Below are 15,639 nucleotides of genomic sequence, written 5' to 3' on the forward strand. Positions count from 1 at the left end.
GTGCTTGACCAACACCAGAGAGAAGGACTGTCTGGGTGTGAGATGAACAGGAAGGGAGTGAGGGCGGTGGTCGTGATCTTCAAAACTAAAGGTTAGAAAGGCATCAGGGGAAAACTGAGATCAATAGGGCCTAGTGTCAATATTGCATCTCGTCCAGTGGACTGGACTTAGTACGTGCTGATTGGTCAGCGACCAGTTGTGATGGAATCACCTCTAAGAGTAACAAAATGGGCAATTAACCCCTCTAAATCTCATTTTTCTTATCTATAACAGTTGGGAGGGAGAGGGGTATAATTTTTCTTACTCTGTAAGCTATTAAGTGGCTTAAACTAATGTAAAATACCCTGCACATAGTAGGCATACAATAAATCACTACCACTATATTAAAAATACATATTCTGCAAGAGTACAGACTGCAAAGCAGCCCAGTGCCTTTCTGTCATGTTATGCCAAGCAATATGCCATGGACAGTCTTCAGTGAAGGGTCTAAGCCTCTTTTCTCTTCCTCCCATTCACACGGGCCACATATTCTCATTAATCAGGCTCACGTGCTCTAATTTCTCAGCATGCCCCTGCCCCTCCCACAACCCTCCCTCAAAACACCCCTTGGTCCAAAATGACTCAAGATTCAACTGTGCCCTGTGAAAAAATGAAAAGTATCACTTTTGAAATCATATAGGAACTACTGTGCCCCAGTTTTGTGTGTGTGTACTTTCCTATATAATAGATAAAACAGCAGAAGAAATAAAAACTGATCTAGCATTTAAAAGCCTACAAAAGAAATACTTTAGCTTTACTCCACAGCCCCACTTGACTCCAGAAATATTTCCCAGGAGCCCCACAAGATGAGCAACAGAGTGTGCAGGCTGGTTTTATGAATAATGAGTCCTGATTATATTCAGACCCAATGCAAGGCAGGCAAACTCAGTGAAGTAGAGCTGTTTATTACAATGCTATCCAAGGCCTTTTAGAGTGACAGCCAGAGCGGAGCTAGTGTTTGGGGGCATTTGTTTGCATCAGAGCTACAAGGAACTAGAGAGACCATCCACTGCAACTCCCTGCCCCAAGCCCCATGCCCCTCTACAACACGGCCAAGGATGCAATCTTGCTGAAAAGCGCCAGTGAGGGAGACCATGGGCTTTTTAGTTTGTGAAAGTTCTGATTGTTAGAAAGAGCTTCATCCCAATAAGCTGAATTCTGCATCCACATTCCTTAGCATCTTCGAACCTGGTGCTGTCACTGACAGGTTCTTCTGAACTCTTTCAAAAACCACTTCGGTTCTTTGACAATATGCAACCAGTGCTTCCTATGCTCCTCTGCATTGTTTCAAATCCCATAAATTCAGCAAATTAGAAGACAAAAGCCAACATTTACTAAATGAAAGTAATAATAAAGAGGAAGAATAACAGAAAAGAGAAATACAGTAGGAGACCAAGGGGTGAAAGTAGCTAAGGAAAGCATTTTTCTAAAAAACAAATATTGGTAACCTTCAAAAAGACATACAGGGTTTCCAGGCCATAAAACACTTGGAAATGCTAGATAAAATAATTTGAACACTTTTAAATGCATTGCTGGGCTTGTCAGGAAGAAGACAAATCTCCAGATGCCAAAAATCAAGTAAAATCATGAATATGAAAGCCAAACCCAGCAGCTGCCTATCTCCAGTAAACCTGAACCTGTTTTATTAGATGACTCTTTGCATATAAATAGTAAATTAATAAAGATGAGAAAGAAATCACAAATGTGGGAATAAAACCACAAATCAAAACAGATTTCTCAGGTATGTGCAAGTAAATATGAAAGCATAGATGAAAGAAATTCTTTCTAGAAGAGTCCAAGAGCAATAAAATCATTTCCATTAAGTCAAGGACAAGACTAGGCTGTTAACGACCACAAATATTTAGCATTATTCTCAACTGACTAGCTGATGCACTTAAATGAAAGAAAGAAAAAGGTGTGATCAGCAGAAAGGAGGTAATGTTTACATTTTTTGATGCTTATAAACCTGTAAAATCCAAGAGAATCCACTATAAAACTGTTATACTGAAAAAAAGTGAGAATTCAGAAAGATGACTTCGTTCAAAATTAATTCAAAAAATAGCCAAAACCAGCTCAAAGACAAACTAAAGGGGAACTCAAAATAGTATCGCAAAGTCTAGAAATAAACTTACTCAAAATGTAAAATCTCTATATGCAGAAATATTTTAAATACTACTGAGAGATACAATATTAGACCTTAATAAATGGGAAAATATGTACTATTATTGGATAGGAAAATTTAATGTTGCAAAGATGTCAATTCTCCCTAAATAAATGTGTTTGTTGTCATTGCAATTAAAATAAAAATAAGAGTTTCTTTTTAAATAGAAAAGCTGATTCTAAAGTTCTCATGAAAAAATACATAGGAAAGCTCTTTTAAAAATAGAGAAATAATGACTAGACCAATAGATATTAAAATCTATTCTAAAGTTACAATAATCACAACAGTATGATGGGACGCCTGGGTGGCTCAGTCGGTTAAGTGTCTGCTTTCGGCTCAGGTCATGGTCCCAGGGTCCTGGGATTGAGTCCCACATCGGGCTCCCTGCAGGGAGCCTGCTTCTCCCTCTGCCTCTCTCTCTGTCTCTCATGAATAAATAAATAAAATCTTTAAAAACAAAAAACAGTATGATGGTACTAAAGTAGTCAAAACACACTATCAATGGATCAAAAGAAAGAATCCAGAAACAGGGGCAAATACATTGAGGTCTTTAGAATATGATGAAATATGATTCTGCTCCAGAAGATACAGATGGGTTACTGGATAAAGTTATTATCCAATAAATAATGCCATATTGATATCCAAGTAAATATCAGATGGAGCAAAGATATAAAACATTTATTTAAAAGAAGCAGAAAAGGGGGCACCTGGGTGGCTCAGTTGGTTGTGCACCTGACTCTAGATTTTGGCTCAGGTCATGATCTCAGGATTGTGAGATCAAGCCCTGCATTGGGCTCCATACTCAGTGGGGAGTCTGCTTGAAATTCTCTCCCTCTGCCCCTCTCCCTGCTCTCTCACTCTCTCTCTCTAAAAATATATAAATCTTTCAAAAAGAAAAGAAAAGAAGCAGGAAAGAAAAAGAAACCATAAACGATTAGCAAGCACCAAGGGGAAAAAATTATTTTTCTTTAATCTTAAGGTAGAAAAATTCTAAGTATAACACAAAGTCCAGGAGACAAAAGAGAAAATATTAACAAATTCAAACACGTAGAAAAAAAATTCATTTTTTTCATGGCAAAAACCAAACAGGGATAAAAATTTGTTGCAATAGGTCATTAGCCCTTAATTATGATGAGTTCCTCCTAAGGCCAACAGACCAACAGAAAAAAATGGGCAGAGGATACAAACAGATCATTTATAATACAATAGAAATGGTCCTTAAATATTTAAAAGATATTGAACTTCACTCATAATAAAAAAAAATTTCTAAACAGAACTGTAAGATCCCATTTGCTATCTTATTTATTACCTTAAAAAATCAGAATTGCGAAAATCAAAAAGTTTGATGCTTTTTCACTGAGGGGAGGGATAAACAGGGCTTTATCCTCTTCATTGGTATGAAGTTAACCCTGGTTTTATATTGGTAGTTTGTGGATGTCTACCAAATTTTAACAGCCACAGTCCCTTCATACTAACGACTCTGTCTACAAATTTGTCCTTTGGAAATGCTCCAGTATCATAGGTGCAAAGCTCTTCATGGAGCATGAACGAAAGATTAAGAAACAAACTACAGAAAACCGATTGACAGCAGACTGTTTGAAGACATCTTGGTAGAGATATGTAATAGATTAATAATCAGCCACATCTCCACAGATTCTGAAACGGAACAGTCTTCAGTAAATGTTGTTTAGTAAAAAACGATGAAAAACTGTACTGTATACTATTGATGTGAAAAACATCACATGTATATATTCATATATCTGTGAGCATAGACTGTCTCTGGAAGGACATATAATAAAGTGATTGCAGTTCACTCAGACAGAAAATTGGGTTGCTGGTAGACAAGGGTAAGTAGGAAATTTGTTTTACATTGTATCTCTTTTTGAAACATTTAAATTACATAGCATATATATTAATTATTTGAAACTTAATTAATTTTTAAAGTAATATACACAGTGACCTCAAACAAATAAACTGGTTTACTGTGCGTTGTCAGCTTGGTAACTTGTACAAGTTGAAAAACCATGTGAAAAGGCTTTGTTTTTGTTTTTTTCAAAATAAAAGTATTACGCCCTTTTCGAACAAAAGAAGACGTTTATCTTTGCCACCTGGACTTTGTTAGAAACAGCATACTAATATAAACAGAATTTGAAAAGTAAAATGCTAATGAAGGAAAATATATCCATTTGCTCTATTAAAGTCACATCAGTAGTATGAGTATAATTTTGCTACATTTGTTCTAATAAGCTTCTTAAGAAGAATTTAGCAAATGACATAAAAAAGCAAAATTATCTTAATTTAGTTGTTTTTAAAAAAACCTTATAGATCTTTGGAAAATACACATAAAAACAAAAATATGTATTATTCCACCCATCTTCCAATTAAGATGTTCCATATTTACTGGGGTATGATGCATCTATATTCATAAATAAAAATTTCTATAAATCTGTTTTAGCAATTCAGATGTGAACAATTTTGTGAGTTTATCATAATCATCTACATAATGATGATAATTTTAGTGGCAAAGTTTGATTTTTTTAATATAAATGCCTAAGAATAAGCATTTATTGAGATAATACAATTTTAGGAAACGTGATGGCAATTACTTTTAATATGTGATAATTCTCAAAGCTCACTATATAAAGAAAGAACATTAAAATATAATAAATTCTGTTAAGATGATGTTCAGAGGATCTACTAATGAAAATATAAAATTTCTTAGGGCAAGGAACACATCTGTGTGACGATTCACCTAAAATTATGAAACTATCATATGGGAAAAACCTTTAAGAAACACTCTATAAATAGATTTTATTATATAGTTCACTAAACTTAATTCTAGGATTTCATTCTGTTATTTCCTACTTCAGTGTTTGCTGTGAAAGATCTCAAAATAAATGGAAATAAACTTTTTTCCCCTCCTGGCTTCTAACAGCATATTTGAGTAGACAATCCTTAAGAGTGTCAAAGTAACCAAAAAGCACAGCAAAAATTCGGAAATATCAACCAATTAACTTAATTGACATGTGCCCAGTGAGCATCTATTGTGGTTTCAATATTATATCGTGGTCACTGCTATATAAAAAATCATAACCAAGTGTGAGATACACAAGCAAAAATATACATAATATGGAGAATTTATGAGTAAGGATTAAATGGGATGTGCTACAGATTCCAAATGTACTAGGAGTCCAAAGAAGAGGAAGAGCAAAGATCTATATAACCCGCAAAGGTCTCAGACCTTCACCAAGATGTTGTAACTAGGGAGGATATTTTTTAAAAATTATAAAGTTTAACCTAGATGAAAGGTATGAAGGTAGAAGATTATGGGCCAAGGTAGAAATCAGCTTGATACATGTGAAAAGTATATATCAGAAAATAGGAGGAAGTAAAGGAAGATAAGGAGAAAGAGGCCAAGGGTATGGCGGCATTCAAAGCTCCACAAATTAAGAATTCTGCCAAGATCACGCAGGCAGCAAGGGCTCAAGTGAGGATGCAGCCCACCAGAACTGCTGCCATATTTGTTTAGCAACCCCACCTCAGATATATTTTCCAAAATTTGCATGGTAGAAAAAAATGATTTCCAGAAAAAAACTAGCTGTTTGAGGGTGTTAATGCTTCTACATCATGAAAGCATTTTCTTCAACTTTATCCCCATGTTATGGATCTTCTCCAATCAGACCTTCCTCCAGCAGCTTCCCGTTGGGCAAAAATACTCTTTTTTCACCTCCTTGTCTTTGCTAATTGCTGCTCCATCTACAAAGCATGCAATCCTTCCTCCTGGATTCTGACCGAATTCTACCTTTCCTTCAATAATAAACTCCTAGAATATTCCATCATCTGTCTCGGTTCTTCTAAAGATACACTGATGTCTCCTTTCTCCAGATGCATTTACACTGTATACCACATGACTGAGCTCTTAATTATATTCTATCTTGTATGTTCCCTAATTTTTATGTCAGTCTGATTTACAGTATTTTACAGGAGTCACATATTTTTTTCTATGTCCATCATTGCCCTAGATACATATTACCCTTACCACACTTTTCCCTTTTCTTCCATACAGCTTTACTCAATGGCTCCACAGGTCAGAAATACTGATGGCTAACATGGGCAGTGACTTCAACGTTCTCTCCTGGGAGAAGAACTGAATAGGACATGAAACTAAGAACATCTTGTAAATTTCCAAGTCACTTAACCTTTTCAAAATGATCTCACTGAACACAAAGTCAGATAATACAGAGAGCTAATGTAAGAAAGATGGGTTTTTCCTCTGATCATTTTTCTGTTTGAAAAACACAGAGATGCATTATGGGTTCTAAAATCTGAAATGTTCAATTCACTCACTTCAGAAAAATAAACATATTAAAATGCAATGTTTATTTTAAAGTTTTCTCCTTGTAACATCTAAAATTTAAAATCCAGATGAGTCACAAGTTTATGTTTAATTCAGGGACCAGAAAGAGTCAAAGGTCAGCTAAGAACTGAGTTGTGGCAAATGGATATGCTAAATCATGTCCCCTGATAGTTCATAATGCTCTTATAAGTGAAATAGCCTCAGAATTACTCAGTTAACAATGGATTGATTTGATGATCAGACAGCTAGACTTTTTTTTTTTTTTAAGATTTATTTATTTTATTTGAGAGAGAGAGAGTGGGGGGTGAGGGGTGGGGCGCACTCAAAGTGAGAGGGGGTGAGAAACCGAAGCAGACTCCGCACTGAGCATGGAGCTGGCACCAGGCTTGATCTCACGACCCTGAGGTCGTGATCTGAGCCAAAACCAAGAGTTGGAGGTTTAACCGACTGAGCCACCCAGGCGCGGATAGCTAAACTATAAAACATTTCCTTAGAAAAAATATTGACCGAAGTGTTAATTTTTGCCATTGTTGCAAAATGATTTGTGAGGTACTTTTCTATCTTATGATAATTCCTGTACATACACATGAATAGGGTAAGATGATTTAAAAGGAGTTTTTATAATACTAACAGGTGCCTCATTAAAACTTTTCCATTTGAGATTGACATTTAATGTATACTTGTGGGGCCATAAATTCTCCATTTTATTCCCAGATGATAATTTGACATGTCAGAGATACAGAAAGATTTTTATATATAAGAGCATTTATCTTCATCACCTCCCACAGTATCTAATAACGATTGAATAGGTCATTCAGTGTCTGGGGGGCCACTGCAAACAGAGTGCACTCTGAAGGACCTTACAACATGAACTATGAACTGAAGAGGCTATACCTGGAATTAATGTGGTCACATGATCTAATTATCGATTAGGTGATTATGGACGTGATTAGGGGTTGGGCAGCAGAAAAGATGTTAAAGAAAAGAGAGAATGCAATAAAGCAAAAGCAAAACAAAACAAAACAAAATATGATTCCTCTCTTCAAAGGAGCTTACACTCTAGACAATAAATAGTTGATCGTTGCTATGGAGTGAATTGTGTGCCCCTCCAAATCCATATGTTGAATCTCTAACCCCCAGTATGCCTATATATGAAGACAGGGCCTCTAAAAAGGTAAAGTTAAATGAGATCATATAGGTGGAGCTTTGATCCAATAGAATTAGTGTCCTTATACAAAGAGACACCAGGCCATTCTCCCTCACCCCTCCCTCCCCTTTCCCTCTCACTCTCCTTCTCCCTCACACTCTACACTTTTTTAAAAAATTTTATTTACAATTTTATTTTCAAGTAATCTCTACATGCAATATGGGGCTTGAACTCACGACCCCATGATCAAGAGTCTCATGATCTACTGACTGAGCCAGCCAGGTGCCCCCCAACACTGCACACTTTCACATTTTGCAATTTCATTTGTCCCTTATACCTCAGCTGGCCAAAAAAAAAAACCCGGACAAAAGAAGGAATGAAGTGCTGATCCGTTCTACAATGCGGAGGAAACTTGACTGCATTATGCTGAGCGACAGAAGCTGGACACAAAAGGTTACATAGTGGACAATTCCATTTATATGAACCATCCGGAAGAGATAAAGTCAGAGACAGAACAGAGTGGTGGTTGCTAGGGGCTGGGGAGTGGAAAGAATGCAAAGAAACTGCTTAATAGATAGGAGTTCAACTCTGGAGTGATAGAAATGTTCTGGATCTAGATATAGCTGATGATTGCACAACATCGTGAATGTACTAAATGCCACTGAATTGTTCACTTTAAAATGGTTCATTTTGTTATGTGAATTTCACTTTAATATGTTATTTTTAAAAAACACTTACTAGACAAAAAACAATAGATGTCATATGTAATCAACTTTAGATGTGAATTGTCAATTAGTTGAGCTCTAATTAAGCTTTGTAATAACTAACATGATTTATTTTCTCCAGAAAGACTTCTTAAAGATTAGATCCACAGCAAATGACACTCATCATTGCTAAAATATTAACATAACAAGCAAAGTTGCAAATTTGTTTGCAGTTTACTGAAGAAACAAAAATTGTCAGGAGAGCAGGGAGGGTTTCTTGATGCTGAATCTCTGCCACATTTGTACAGAGAAGCCTTGAAGCACCTTTATCTTCTAGCAAAATACAAATTGCTTTTTGATTCAACGCTACTTCCATAACAAGTGGGAAATTTCTCCTACTTTAAACTCGGCTGAAGATGAGAATTATATCTCAGCATATAATGAATGAGAGCTATTTAGAAACATGAATATAAATATTCTATGGCTTATGGTCAGTACTTTGTTTTCAACAGCCTACTCGCTTGGCTTCTCTAGCTTGTATTTATATTCTGATATGAAGATTACATCCGAATCTTTGTTTCACATATTGCAATTGCCATTTGACATTGGAAAAGCTGGAAAATACACTTACTTTGGGTTTGGTTTTCTTTTTCTTTGAGAGCAAATCAAAATGACATGGAAATGTCCCAAGCATTTTTGCAACCAGCATTTTCTTTTACTTTTAACAAGAAAAAAATCAAACACTAATTTTTTTTCCTTGGATCATGGATAAATGGAGACGTTATGGATAAATCCATATGGAAGCCATATGATATAGAGTTTGGGAGTCAGAAGGACCTTGGATTTGAATCCTGGCCCTGCCCCTTATAAACTCACATTACTGTGCACATCGTAGTTAGCCATAATTATGATCATCATCCAAAAACCAGAGGTTTGAAAGAGAAGGGAAGAGAAGTATATGAGAAAGGAAGGAGAAAGGGAAATCTACCAAATGGAAAGGGGCAAGTGAGGGAAGAGAAGAGCACAGGACTTCGAGAAAATCTCATTTGTTGTCTATGCTCAAATGGAGGGCGAGAACCCTGGGTCTTCACCCTGGTTGTTCCTCTGCTTTTACTACCAGATTCTTCACTTTCTTTGCTCTTTTCTCTCTTTTTGGGGATGTTATGTAAAATGTCTCATCAGTTTCTGTCTCCTCTTGGGTGGTGCCGTATGAGTACACAGACTTCACTAATGGGATGAAGGCAAGGAAAACATCTGGGGAGGGTTGCATTTTAACTAGATCTGAATATAATGGAAATCTCACTGTTCAAGCCCAAAGACCAGGAAACAACTTCACTTTTCCTGATGAACCTTTTCTGTGACTATTAGAGTCATGATCACCACAGAGAGTTTTAGAAACATGGGGAAGCACTAGGAAAAAATTAAAATCACAGTGAACATTCCCATCCAAGGATAACACAGTTAATATTTTATTTATTTTATTTTATTTTTTCCTTCCAGTCTTTTTTTCTAGTTTGGTGGTCTCAGGCTGTAGTATGCTATTGTCTTCTGAATTTTTAGGGGTTTTGTATCATGAGCATTTTGTATGTCATTATTTACCCCCAAATTCTCTATTGTGGAGATGTGCTTTCACATTTAATATTAATAAAACATTAATTTAATGATAGACCTTCTACCCCGACCCAAACCCCTACCCCAAGCACTTCCGCTCAGAATCATATCAGAGCCATAAAAGAAATGTATACTGCAGAAAGCAACAAGGGCCTTAAGATGTAAGTATTACCATATGTGTCTTAGTTGTTTTTTTATAATTTTATTTATTTATTTATTTGAAAGCAAGAGAGGGGTGGGGGGCAGAGGGAGAGGGAGAATCCCAAGCAGACTCCATGCTGAGCGTGGAGCCTGAAGCAGGGCTCCATCTCATGACTGCAAGATCATGATCTGAGCCAAAACCAAGAGCTCAACTGAGCCACTCAGGTGCCCCAGTGTGTCTTAGTTTTATAAATACAAATTAAAGGTGGGAAGAGCCGAGATGTCCATCAACAGATGAATGAATAAAGAAGATGCGATATATAGATATAGATATGCACAATGGAATATTACTCAGCCATCAGAAAGGATGAATACTTACCATTTACATCAATGTAGATGGAACTGGAGGATATTATGCTGAGTGAAATAAGTCAATCAGAGAAAGACAATTATCATATGGTTTCACACATATGTGGAATATAAAAAACAGTGCAGAGGATCATAGGGGAAGGGAGGGAAAACTGAATGGGAAGTCATCAGAGAGGGAGAGAAACCATGAGAGACTCTTAACTCTAGGAAACAAACAGCGTTGCTGGGGGGGAGGTGGGAGGGGTATGGGGTAAATGGGTGATGGGTATTAAGTAGGGCACGTGATGTGATGAGCACTGGGTGTTACATTCAACTGATGAATTATTGAATGCTACATCTGAAACTAATGATGTACTATATGTTGGCTAATTGAATTTAAATAAAAAAATAAAGGTGACACTAGAGTATAGAGATTTCTCTGATATTAAAAAAATAAAAAAAAAATAAAGGTGTATCTCAAAAATCAAAGAAAGTGGAAAAGATAGAAAAATAATACCACCCCTTCCCAAGGGTGTTTTTACTCCTCATGTCACATCTGTCATTTTCCACATCAGTTTCTGTACCACCACAAGCAAAAAGAAAGCTCTTCCCCTTCAAGTCCTTTTTCAGTGCGAGTTGGTTACATGCTTTAGAGGAGGCAAGGCCATGTCTTCCAGGATACAAAGGGATCATTCTGATCACAGATATGCTCAGGCCTTGACTTTTTCTTAGTCAAGGAGGCAATTTGCCAACAAAATTCACTAGGTCAGGTCTCAGCTGACTGCAAGTCCATGGTTTTCACGGAAATTTGATTCCAACCTACCTCAGACCTGACATAAAAATGAAAAACAAAAATGAAAGTTGAGTCAGGTGCTACCTTAAATCTTTGGGTTTTCTGTTTATTTCAAACATGGAAGCACAATTTCTTTTTAAATCTCTGGATGCAAGAACTAGGGAGAAGCATCTTACATATTTCAACTCCCTTAAATATTTTCACCTGCTAGTAAAATAGGAGGCACTAAAATACATAATTGTTGACAAAAGAGCAAATGAATGAGCACATTTTAGCATTTTATGATGTAGAGATCAGAAACCAGAGAACAGGGTCGACTCTTGTGAGCTTTGGTGTTGTGGTAAGAGGTGGCAATAGAAATGGGTTTGCAAGGACCATGAACACTTCCTGACTTGGGTTTTGCACCTCTGCCCTAGATAGAGTCCTTCTAGTATCTGGACTTCAGCTCTTCCACAGCTGCACCCCCCTGGTCTTGTTCAGCCTTTAAATACTCATTTCCAATGGAATTAAAATTGTTTGAACTTACTAAGAATTTCTTAGATATAGATGAAGTCATAATTATGTTTCAAGAATTTTGATGTGAGAATAATAAAAGTGGGGGTAAATACTTGTCTGTATTTAATGTTTTCCCTCTTTTCCCCTCTGCTAGTTTCCTAAAAATAGAATAACTTTTACTATTCATGACATAGATGCCAAATTGAAGGATTTTAGGGAACTCCTAGTATTTAAACTTAAAGACATTTGGCAGACATTAATGATGAATTTCTGTGTTCATACATTCATAGTGTTCCTAAGAAGTTTAAGTCCAGAATTATAGTTATGCTTCCTTAATGAAATGATTACCAGCAGATAATATAATTTCAAGGACATATTTTATTAATAAAAGGGTAATGAACAAAAACCAGTTATAATGTTGAAGTTGCTAATGTGATTTAAGTTTGTGTGAAATATTTTTGCTTCTATTCACACCCTGCAAAGTGAATTTCAATGTGTTTCAAATTAAAGGGAATCGAACCCCTAGATACACTCTCCCCCAAGGAGCTCACCCATTAGGAAGCCATGTAAACTCCTGCAGGTAACTGTTTAATGCATAGTGATAGACTTCAGCCGCCAGAGTCTTGCAGTAGTCAATTCCCATACCATACAAAGAATAGTCTTTGTGATCGCTTGTTTCCAGATAGCTGCCATTAATTTCTACTATCCTGATACCATTCCCCCATCAAACAGTGGAATCTATTTTTGATGTCATGACCCCTTAAGAAAATGGAATCTGTTCTCATCCTTCCCCTGAAAGGAGGCTGGACTGGGAGACCCACTTGACCAATGGCATGCAGAGGAGTGATACTCTGGGACTTTTGAAGCTAAGTAATTAGAAGCCTTACAGCTTGATAACACTTTCACTTTCTCTTAAACGCTTGCTCTGGGGGACACCAGCTGCCACATGGGAAGTTTGACTCCTTTGGCACCACTGATATAATCCTGAGCAACCTGAAGAGCCCCTGGAGGATGAGAAGACAAATGGACCAAAAGAGGAACCAAGGAGCACTGAGAGTGAGTGAAAAAGTCATTTCGGGAATGGGTCCTCAAGACCCCAGTCTCCCCAGTGATCACCCCAGGGAGCAGAGAAAAACTGCCCAGAGAAGTCTTTCCCCAAATCCTAACCTACAAAATTGTGAACAAAGCAAAATGGTTGTTGAAGCTAATAAACTTTGGCATTGTTTGTTACTTAGCAATCACTGCAATACATAAAATACTCTTCTTTTAGAAATTTGGTGTCACTGATTCATCAATAGCCCACAAGTCCTCACTTTTTTTCCCATCTGGTGTCATTGATAAGAGCTGATCTACCCCCACTCTTTCGCCTAGTTTCACCAAGATCAGTCACACAATATTGAGGCCACTGGGCTGGAGAAGACAGAGACACTAAACAGCTTATACAGCAGTTGAATTTCTGATCCTGGTTTCATATCACTCTATAATCTTCCAGGGAATCATGGAAAAAGTGTGCAGGATTCAGTCTGTTGGGTCAGTCTCATAAGGGTATATTTCTTGTATTAATGTTCAAGTTACTATAATCGATCTCACCCATCAGCTAACAGGGAGGAACTGAGTGGAAGAGTAAAATATTGCCTTGAACAAGGTAATACAAATGCAGTCTAATTAAGCAGAAGATCTATGATTATTTGGGTTAACCACTAATTTGCCATACAATCACCTCTAGTAAGATAACGACAAAATTTAAATTGCAAGCCCTGAAATCAAAAGGTCAATAGTTATAAAACAGAGATGGTGACAAAAACATGACCATGGAACATAGAGTTTGAAATAATTTCTTTCTAAAAGTATAAGGGGTTGACACATCAAAACATTGTGGTGATGAATCAAAAGGTAGGTTTTTCTTTAAGAAATCAACATGAACAAGCTATAGGAACTCAAATTATTTTAATAAAATATATTTTCAGTAATTGACTGAGTTTTAGGAATGAGAGGTAAGAGGATTGAAAAAAAATTTGACCAAAAGTGACAATATAAAAATTCTGCTCTAAGGTAATGCCCAGATGAAAGTAACATATTCATCTCTCATAAATGTATTTTTTATCAGAGTTTAGCATTGTAATATTTATGCTTTTGCATTTTCTTTGTATTAAATTCTTTTAGCCCTAGTTGGGAACTACAATTAGAAATTAAAAGATTAAAAAAAAAAAAAAGAAATTAAAAGATATTGAGTTCTAGACTTTCCAGCCTGGCATGTCATTGATTAATGTAAATATTTAGAGTTTTTGAAAGCTTTAAAAAATTACAACTTTATTTAGAAAACAAGGGAGCCTGACACAGAGTTACAATTTGTACCTGTTATAACTACTTGTCACAATCAATATTCCATTAGTATTTTTGCTTTTTTAAGGGAGCTAGATATTATGTTTTTATTTTACTTCTCTGATCATCTCTTTATTGTTTATTCTATTTCACAGGACATTTGATGGCATTTCAAACACATATTAAGAACTAGGCTTGATGAGAGGGGTTAATTTTAAATATCTTAAATTTGCATTTTTGTGGTCACCTCACAAACAAGTGTATGTCTTCCAAACCAAGCTTGAAAATTAGTTGTTTTCATCCATTGTGTTTGCAGATAATAAAGAGAGCCTCCAACCTTCCTTTTATATTTTTTAACATGTTTTTTACTTCTGCCTCCAAAATCTTAAGTTAAAGCATTTGGGTACTGTGTTCATTGGTTTAAATACTTTAGGCTTTGGTAGAGGCACTGTTTGTCACTACAAATTTCTTCTCTGTCATGTGTGAAGTACAAGGGAGAATGAACGTATCATTCTCTTGTTTCAAACATCAGTCTCAGGGTAGATCCACTTCAAAAGCTCATGGTCCAACTTTGAAGTTCATTCCACTTCAAAAGCTTTGCCTTGAAGTGTGTTGTGGAGAGAAATGCACACCAAGACATCCTGAATTTTAAGGTTTATCGACAATTACTTCCTGTGGTGAAAAATAAAAGCAAAATAATAAATGCGGGAAAGTCAGTCTCAAAGAAAACTTGAGGAGATATAGACATCAAATTTTCTGTTATTAAAAAACAAAAAATGCTTTTTTTCGTGGTTTATTCTGAGTAACTTTCAACCAAAAGATACAATGTTGTTCATTCTAAATAAGATAATATTGTAAACAGTTTGAGTATTTTTTAAAGTCCTAATAAATTTTAAAATTGTTTTAAATAGAAACCCACACATAGAGCCTAGGGTAAGAAAGAGTAGTGTTACTTGTCTCTGTCATGTAACAATAATTTAAAGTGTTACTTAGTGCAATGAAGAACAGAAGAAAGGTGGTATAAAAGATAAATACCATTTGCTTGTACTTAGAAGTTGTATTTAAACTCTGGTAGTTCCTTAAGGACAGGGGCATTTGTCTGTTTTGTTCACTGATTGTCTCTTTCATTTTATTAATGCCAGCCGCATTGTAGATGCCCAAAAAACATTTGTTAAATAAATCAATCAATCACTGATAAGTCACTAAGAAGATACAGAAAAAAGATAGCAAAATGTTCTCAGAAATAGAACATGATGGTTTACTACTCACAGATCATTAAAAAATCTAGAGCCGGAAGAAACCTTAAAAAATTACGTAGACCTAGGGCGCCTGGGTGGCTCAGTTGGTTAAGCGACTGCCTTCAGCTCAGGTCATGATCCTGGAGTCCCGGGATCGAGTCCCGCATCGGGCTCCCTGCTCGGCGGGGAGTCTGCTTCTCCCTCTGACCCTCCTCCCTCTCATGCTCTCTGTCTCTCATTCTCTCTGTCTCAAATAAATAAATAAAAAATCTTAAAAAAAAAA

The 15,639-nt window shown here is 36.2% G+C and overlaps 1 long non-coding RNA gene across 1 annotated transcript in view; it reads left to right on the plus strand.

Annotated features, from left to right (window-relative positions):
* Positions 1 to 13,144, plus strand: part of LOC145722058 (uncharacterized) — a 44,599-nt gene extending 31,455 nt beyond the window's left edge. The window contains exon 3 of the long non-coding RNA XR_014146091.1: positions 12,736 to 13,144. This is a non-coding gene — a long non-coding RNA (uncharacterized LOC145722058). The remainder of the gene's footprint in view (positions 1 to 12,735) is intronic.
* Positions 13,145 to 15,639: the final 2,495 nt, after the last annotated feature.

This window comes from Leptonychotes weddellii, chromosome 6, assembly GCF_054177405.1.
Source record: "Leptonychotes weddellii isolate Sample4059 chromosome 6, ASM5417740v2, whole genome shotgun sequence".
Taxonomy (NCBI): domain Eukaryota; kingdom Metazoa; phylum Chordata; class Mammalia; order Carnivora; family Phocidae; genus Leptonychotes; species Leptonychotes weddellii.